Source organism: Eptesicus fuscus, chromosome 5 (genome assembly GCF_027574615.1).
Source record: "Eptesicus fuscus isolate TK198812 chromosome 5, DD_ASM_mEF_20220401, whole genome shotgun sequence".
NCBI lineage: Eukaryota > Metazoa > Chordata > Mammalia > Chiroptera > Vespertilionidae > Eptesicus > Eptesicus fuscus.
This window is the reverse complement of record NC_072477.1, coordinates 36,248,457-36,256,489: the sequence shown is the minus strand read 5'-3', so window position 1 is coordinate 36,256,489 and position 8,033 is coordinate 36,248,457.

The following is an 8,033-nucleotide window of genomic DNA, read 5'->3' as shown; positions in this document are numbered from 1 at the left end:
GAGAGAGAGAGAGAGAGAGATGTGAGAAAGACACACTGATTAGTTGCCTCCCACACGCTCCCCACCCTGGGACTGGGACCTGCAACCTAGATAAATGGCCTTGACAGGGAATTGAACCTGCCACCCTTCAGTGTATGGACAGACGCTCTAACCATTGGGAAACACCGGCCAGGGCTAAAATGAATTTTTTATAATTCAGCTCTTCTTATTAAGACATTTTTTTAGATATTGCACATAAGAACAGTATTTTTTCAAAAAAAGTGCCACGCTTTTGTGCATCTGTAATTCATGTGCTCGGTTGGTCTGGGTCACCTACAAGTTCAATGCCTCCTTAGTACTGATGCATCAAAGGACTAGGAGGAATTAATCAGCTGCATTCCAGAATGGAGCCTTCATTCCACAGGATGTGTGGGTCATTAACAAAAGCTCATTTTCCCCCATTGCAAAATGTTATAACATAGAAATGAATATGGCTTGGAGTAAGTCCAATCCAAGCCTAATTTTCATTCAAGGTAAGCCCTTAGGTTAGGTTAGAACTAGACAAACTAATTATCTTCCAATCCTCGAAGGTCAAATCCAAACATATTCCGGGTCATTCCTGTTGCCAGAGTCCCTAGGTGATGTGTTTCCTTAAAGACTTTGGTATTAAGGAGATCCCTTGAGAAATCAATATAAATGATGAGAGAGCAACAAACTCGGAGCAAACAAACTCGCTGAGAAGGTCCAGAATGAACCCACTGTTCCTGAGCAAAAAGATTCTAGAATATAATGGCCAAAGAACAGGTCCCAGTGCCCCAGCTGGGTGACTCGATTGGTTAGAGCATTGTCAAGGCCATGTATCTAGGTTGCAGGTCCAAGTCCCAGAGTGAGGAGCGTGTGGGAGGCAACTAATCAATGTGTCTTTCTCCTCTCTCTCTCTCTCTCTCTCTCTCCCTCTCCCCCCCTCTCTCTCTCTCTCTCCCTCTCCCTCTCTCTTCCTCTCCCTACCTCTCTTCCACTTTCTCTAAAAATTAGTGGAAAAATATCCTCAGGCCAGAATTTAAAAAAAATCCACTTTACTCCAGCAAACCTTAAGTGTCCAGAAAGGTTGCAGGTTCACATACCCAGGTTGTGGGTTTGATCCCCAGTCGGTGTGAGTATGGGAACCGATTGATGTCTCTCTCTCTCTCTCTTCCTGTCTCTTTCAAAATCAAGAAAAACATAATTTTAGGTGAGGATTTTTTAAAAAAAGAAGAAGAATAGGTCCCAATGAAGAAGAAGAATCAGAGTTTGGAAATGTGTTGAAGTTTCCATTATTATGGCCATTGGTAGGGCAGAGACTAGACTTGTCGCCAGCTGCCATGTGCTGCTGCTCTAGCCTTCAAGGTGTGGCCTTTGGGAGACTATCACTCTCAGCATCACCTTGAGGGCTGCTACAAATTCAGATAGACCATGAGTGGATTTTGTCTGTTTTTTTCATTTTCATTCGCCTAGTGTCTTTAGCAGTGGCCAGCACACATAATTGCTGGGCGAATTAATTTCTTGAGCCCAATCCAAACCATTGAATTAAAATCTCTGGACGCAGGTCCCAAGAATCTGCATTTTAACATCAGCATTCTCAGATGGTTCTCAGACACAGTCAGCTGTGAGAACCATTGTGCTACTTACTGGGCATAGTTGCTGACCAATACACTAATAGGCTTGAATGGTTCCCCTGAGCAGACCACACAATCTAGATGCCTAAAGACGGAGGAACAGTCATACCTTGGTTTCTATGGCAGCAACAGTGACTATTCCCTGACATTTCATAAAACATTTACACCCATTATCTCCGTGTCTTAGGTTAAGCAGTTATTCTTATCCCCATTGTACAGGTGGAAAAACATGGACATATAAGCAAGGCCAAATAATTAACAAAATAGGAATCAAAACCTACCCCAGCAGCCAAAGGTTAGAAAATGCTTTCAGCTCCTTGGGCGAAGGCTCTGCATAAATCCCCAGCGTGATTATTCCCAACACTTGGCACAGTGTTAGACCACTTTCCCATAATCACTCCATTCTCTTTTATGAGACTTGAGGTTTAATTGGGGTTCCAATAAGAGATTTTATGTGTTTAATGGATTTTGGTGTAAAGAGCAGACTCTGAAATGCTAGTCAGAAGGCCCCCTGACTTCTAATGAAGCTGCCCTTGGGGGAGTAGATTTTTAAAAAGACATTACAAGTTTATACTCTATAGAAGCAGACATGCAAATATTTAGGGTGGGGAGGAATAGGGAAGGGGTCTAGTGACTCCTAAAACTTTGGGGTCTGACAGGCATGTGCATTCCAACACCTACTGTTAGAATAGTGACAGAAATGTAAATTGTGGATCATCCAGCACCGGTTTTAGGAAGAATCCTGTGGGGGTAGCAATGGGACGCTTGGACAGCTTCTCCCATTAGTCACTTCTGGGGGCCTGGGGGAACGGGGCACCTTCCTTGCCCTGGGCTGCCCTCCTGGCTCCTGCACCTGTTGGTCTTCCTCCTGTCCCCCCACCCCCCGCCCCACCGCCAGAAGGAACACAGACTCTCCAGCTCCCCTAACCGCTCCCCTTCTTCACTCTCTCCGAAATGTGCATCGCTCACTTCTTTTCAAATACTTAATGAATATTTCAACTGGGCACCAGAAGGAAATGGGATTAACAAAAAGAACAAGAAATGAGGAGATTAAATGTTATGGGAAATCTTATACTTCTATCAGAGCAATTTCCCCCAGGAAATTTTATGGCATATTGCTGGCTAGGCATTGTTTCACATTCCCAGCACTCTTGGGAATATTTTAAATACCAGACAGGCACAGAGACATTTTAAATTTAATGTACTTAGAATACTATATAGTACATATGTCCTCACTTAAGTGCTTTGCCTACACATGGAAGCCAGCAATTCATAAGTGAACTCACCCACAACCAACGGCCCTTTGCCCTTCCTGGGTGGGAATGTGAAACAAGGACCTTCTTTGCATCTCCGTTCAGGTGGCAAAGCTCCTGGTCCCGGAACTTCACTAATTCTCTCTGGCTTTTACGAAAATGTAGATGATGCTAACAAGTCTTCGTACAGACCCAGTGTCCAGTGGTTTTCAAACTCGAATGTGCATAAGAGGCATTCAAGGCACTCATGAAGAATTAAGTTCTAGTCCCAATCCCACAATTGATTCAACAGCCCAGGGGTGGGGCGGGAGGGGGTGATGAGGGTGGAATCTGAATCTGTAACAATCTCCAAGGTGATTCTGAGGACCTGCACTTTGAGCACTGAAAGACCTGTGAGACATGAATAAGACTTGGGGTCACTCTTGGGGTTCCTTCCAGAGCTATGTAAGTTCGCATGGGTGGAGCTGTGGGCTTGCGAATGAAGAATTCTTCCCTGTGTGTGACCTCTGAGGCTTCCTCCTGGTGGGCTGCAGGGCACCGTGCATTAATTAGGATCATTAATCAAGCTCCTTCACCTATCCGGGAGGGCCTCGATTTCTTCAATGTTTATTTAGTTTGCCAGCAACTCTGGCTCGTCATTTCAGACTGTGGGACTCAGTTTCTTCTTAAACTATTGCTCTGTTGGTCCTCAAACTTGGACGGGCACTCTGTCATCGGCACAGCTTCTAAACATAGGGTGCCATGTTCACCCCGGGCCCACGCAGCCAAAACTCATGGTGTCTGTGCCAGGGATCCTATGACTCTGTATTTCACAAGCTCTACTGGGGGTTCAGGTGCCACCAACCATTACATAAGCCAGTTATTCTCAAACTAGAGGCCCAATGCATGAATTCGTGCATGGGCGGGGTCCCTCAGGTGGCCTGCAGGGATCTGGCTGAAACCCGCAGTCCAACACCACCTGCAGCTCCTGCCTGCTGCTCCCGCTCATCCCGGCCCCACTGCACCTGCCGCAGGCTCACGCCCAATTAGTCCAGATCAGGAGAGGCTCGCGCCTCCACAGCAGTGCTCACCAGCCACAAGCCCTGAATCTGGCACCCTCCCGAGGGGAGTGGCCTATGGGATAGGGCCAAAACCCAGCTCTCAGACATCCCCCAAGGAGTACTGGATTGCAAGAGGGTGCAGGCCAGGCCAAGGGACCCACTGGTGCACAATCGGGGCTGGGGAGGGACTGCGGGAGGGCTCCAGGGCATGTCCGGCCCATCTCGTTCAGTCCCAATCGGCCGGACTCCAGCAGCAAGCTAACCTACTGGTCATAGCATCTGCCCCCTGGTGATCAGTGCATGTCATAGCGAGCGGTTGAGCGGCCTTAGCATATCATTAGCATATTATGCTTTGATTGGTTGAACAGTCGACCGGTCACTGGACGACCGGACAGTTAGCATATTAGGCTGTTATTATATAGGATGTCACATGCATTAAAATTACCTAGGGGTCTTATTTAACCCAATCACTGAGTCTACCTGCCAAGTGTCTTGTTTGGTAGATTTGGGTGGGGCCTGAGAATCACGATTTCTAGCAAGTTCCCTGGTGATTCTGATGTTTATGGCCCAGGGCTCACACTTAGAGAGCCACTAAGTAAGCAAGTATCTGGGCCCAAGTCATTTGGCACATGACACCATCATACCAAACATCGGGCCTTAAAACAGCTTGTTATAAAGAGAAAAGCTTCCATTAAAACCCATGAACTTCCTGTTTCTAGCCCAAGAGGGCCTTTTGTTCTCAGATCATGGACAGAGTAGCAGAGGTGTTTGAGAGACACTATTTCTCCAGATGTTTTGTGCTGACTCTCTATAACTCACCTGGAGAGCAGCCCTGTCACCTTAATGTCACCCAGGCCATAGCCAACACAGGCCAGTGGAGAGCTGGCCCTCACGCACCCTTTGCTCATCATGCTGTGCTGTCCAGTTCAGGCTTAGTTAGCCCTATAGGCAGTCCTTGCTCCCTCACAGGCACTGTCTCAAAGACTGAGCCCCTCCTTTCCATCCCTGCCCCCTCAACAGAACTACAAAGGCATTAGTTGGTAATGTTGATTTTACAGGCTGCTTCATGGCGGATAGAGAAGAGATTGTATCACACTCTGCACAGCAACACATCTACTAGTAAATCTCCACCTTTGTTGTTTCCCTTTCTCCTCTGTCATCCTGTCTTCTTCCACCAGTTTTTTCTTAGTCTCTTCCTCTAATCCTGAAGAATTCAGGTGCCTTACCCGCCAATTTGTATCCTCTGACCTGAAGCAATCTAACACCTCCATCTTCCTCCAGCAACAAAGGGGTTTTCTTTGGAAAAAATTCTCATTACAAATCAGGAGAGAGTTGTAAAATCATTTTCTATTCCCCACTCCCACCACACCTTGCCACAACCTCCAGTAGAGATTCTCTTTAGGGGGGGAGATTTGGCTTTGGGGAGATTGTGGTCCACCTCTCTCCTCAGTGAGATTCTTTTTCTCTCCATGCAAGGCTAGCCCAGGCACAGGTGGGCAATGGGAAGTTTTCTTCTTCTCTTTCTGAGTTCTCTAAGGTTGATCACAGACAGGCTGTGGTGCCACCACTGCCACTTGGATGAAGTATGGTGCTCTGGAACCTCTTGGGAAGATGGGGGTGGAGATGCGCTTGGAGATGCAATGTGGACCCCCTGGAGCCTTTTCTAGCTGGGAGAGGACAAGAAATGTACTTCAAGACCTCAAACCCTTGGAGAGGCTACATCACTATCAGGTCTGGACTATCCCCATGAATGGACACAGACCTTCTCCTCTGCTACTCTCTGTGGTTCTTGAACATGACACCCTGTCCCCTAGAAGATGAGTTAACCTGGAAGCTGGCCACAAAGCGCTTCCAGCTTCTTTTGAGTCTCCTGCTGCATCCCAGAGTTCCATGACACAGCATGGAATGACTCAGCAAAGTCAAGGGAAGGCAGAGAAGACAATCAAAGGGAATTACAACTTTTTGATTAGAGCAGTGAATAAAGGCCATTATTAGAGTGTGCCCACATAGCTCAAATTGCCCAGATTTGCAGTGTCACCTGCTGACTGGGGCCCTTTTGTATTACCTTTTTTTTTTTTTTTTTTCACAGACTGATTAGCATTTTATTGTGTTTTTCGGGGTGGAGAATGTAGTAATTTTTAATTAAATTTATTGAGTGGCATTGGTTAATAAGATTATATATGTTTCAAATGTACATTACTATGATACATGTGTGACCACCACCCAAAGTCAGATCATCTTGTGTCCCCATATATTTGGTTCCCTTTACCCTTTATAATCCCCCACCTTCCTTCCCTCTGGTAACCACCATACTGTAGTCTGTGCCTCTGAGTTTCAGTTTTATATCCCATATATGAGTGAAATCATATGGTTCTTAGCTTTTTCTGTCTGACTTATTTCACTTAGCATAATAATCTCAAGGTCTATCCATGTTGTCACATATATCAATATTTCATCTTTTCTTATGGTTGAGTAGTATTTCGTAGCATATCTGTATCACATTTTCTTTATCTAATCATCTATTGAAGGACACTTTGGTTGGTTTTATATGTTGGCCACCGTGAATAATGCTGCAATGAACATAGGAAGTGCATATACTTTTGCTAATAAATGTTTTCAAGTCTTTCGGGTAGATACCCAGGAGAGGGATATAATAACTCTATTCTTAATTTTTTGAGGAACCACCAGACTGTTTCCATAGTGACTGTACCAGCCTACATTCCCAGTGAATGAAGGTTCCCTTTTCTCTACAACCTCTCCCACACTTGCTATTGCTTGTCTTGTTGTATTACTCTTGTACTGGCCTCTTTCTAGCAGCTATTCTCTGGGCCCCACACATGGCCTGGATCTCTAAGGCCTTGGGAGACTGAACACAGGAGACTGTGCAGGGAGGCTGTGTCCCTGAACTAGACTTCAGAAGAGGTCATTCTCTGAGTCTCTCTCATGGCCTCATGGAACCTCTTTCTGTCCTTGAGGAACTTGATTATCTAAAACTCAGAAGGATCTAAAACTGTTCAAAGGTATTGAAGATGATGAAAGAAATAAAATATACTAAACCTAGTAGCTAAATTCATCCTTTTGATATTTTGCATGTGCTTACAATTCTTTAAGCTCCTGTAAAATGATCACCCACCAAACTATTAATGTGGGTGTGTAAATGGCCACTGTCCTTCCCTTGTGCCCCTGCTTGTTAGAGACGCCTGGCTGTGGCCCAGCTCTTCCGTGGACCAGGGTAGCTGTGGCCTTGGAATCACATCTCCTCTACTTGCTCTGCCCCGTATTGATAGACATAAATGTGTTTAAATTTGCTAATGAAGACACATCCATGTTTCAGTGAGATTACCATCACTGGCTGATTATTTACCAGTGTGTTTCATCATAAAGGAAGCAGAACTACAGAGATGCATTTGGAATTTGTCTTTAAATTTGAATGCCTCTGGCCTTACTGCTGTGTGCATTTCTCTGCTGGTGAGTGAAGAGGTTTTCTATGGGCACCAAGGTTAACTCTCTTCTTCCTCATCACCTGGAAGTGTTCACCGGCTGGACCTCTGATGAACAGCTTCTGGGCAGCATCATGCTCTGACAGCTTGCTTGATGGATGGAGCTGCCAGGCATATCCTCAATCCAGAGACGGGAAGGACATTGCCTCACCTATCAACTCTATAAATCAGCAAATAAAAATTAGTAACAAGCTAGGCCCAGGAATTCTTTCTCAATATAGTATTCTCATAGATCATAATCTTTGGAATGTGTTTAAGGGGAAAAAAGAAACTTTACCGTTCCTTTGCTTTAAAGAATTAGCATTGATTTACTCAATGAAAGGATTTATGAGGAAGACATCTGGAAAAATCTGTACTGTAGGGACAAACCTGTTCTCAGTGGCCTGGAATATCTTGCAGGGTTGCTGGAGATCTGAAGCGCAGTAAGGGGGATGTGAGAGGAAATATCAACACCAAAGGGGGGTTGGGCAAAGTGGGCAGGGCAGAGGTGAGAGTCCAAGTGAGACCAGCAAGAGTGTTCCTCACCTATCAGAAATGATCACTTCCACAGGTCCTAGAACATTTATTTATAAACCCACCTACTTACTTCCACATCCGTTTTGCCCG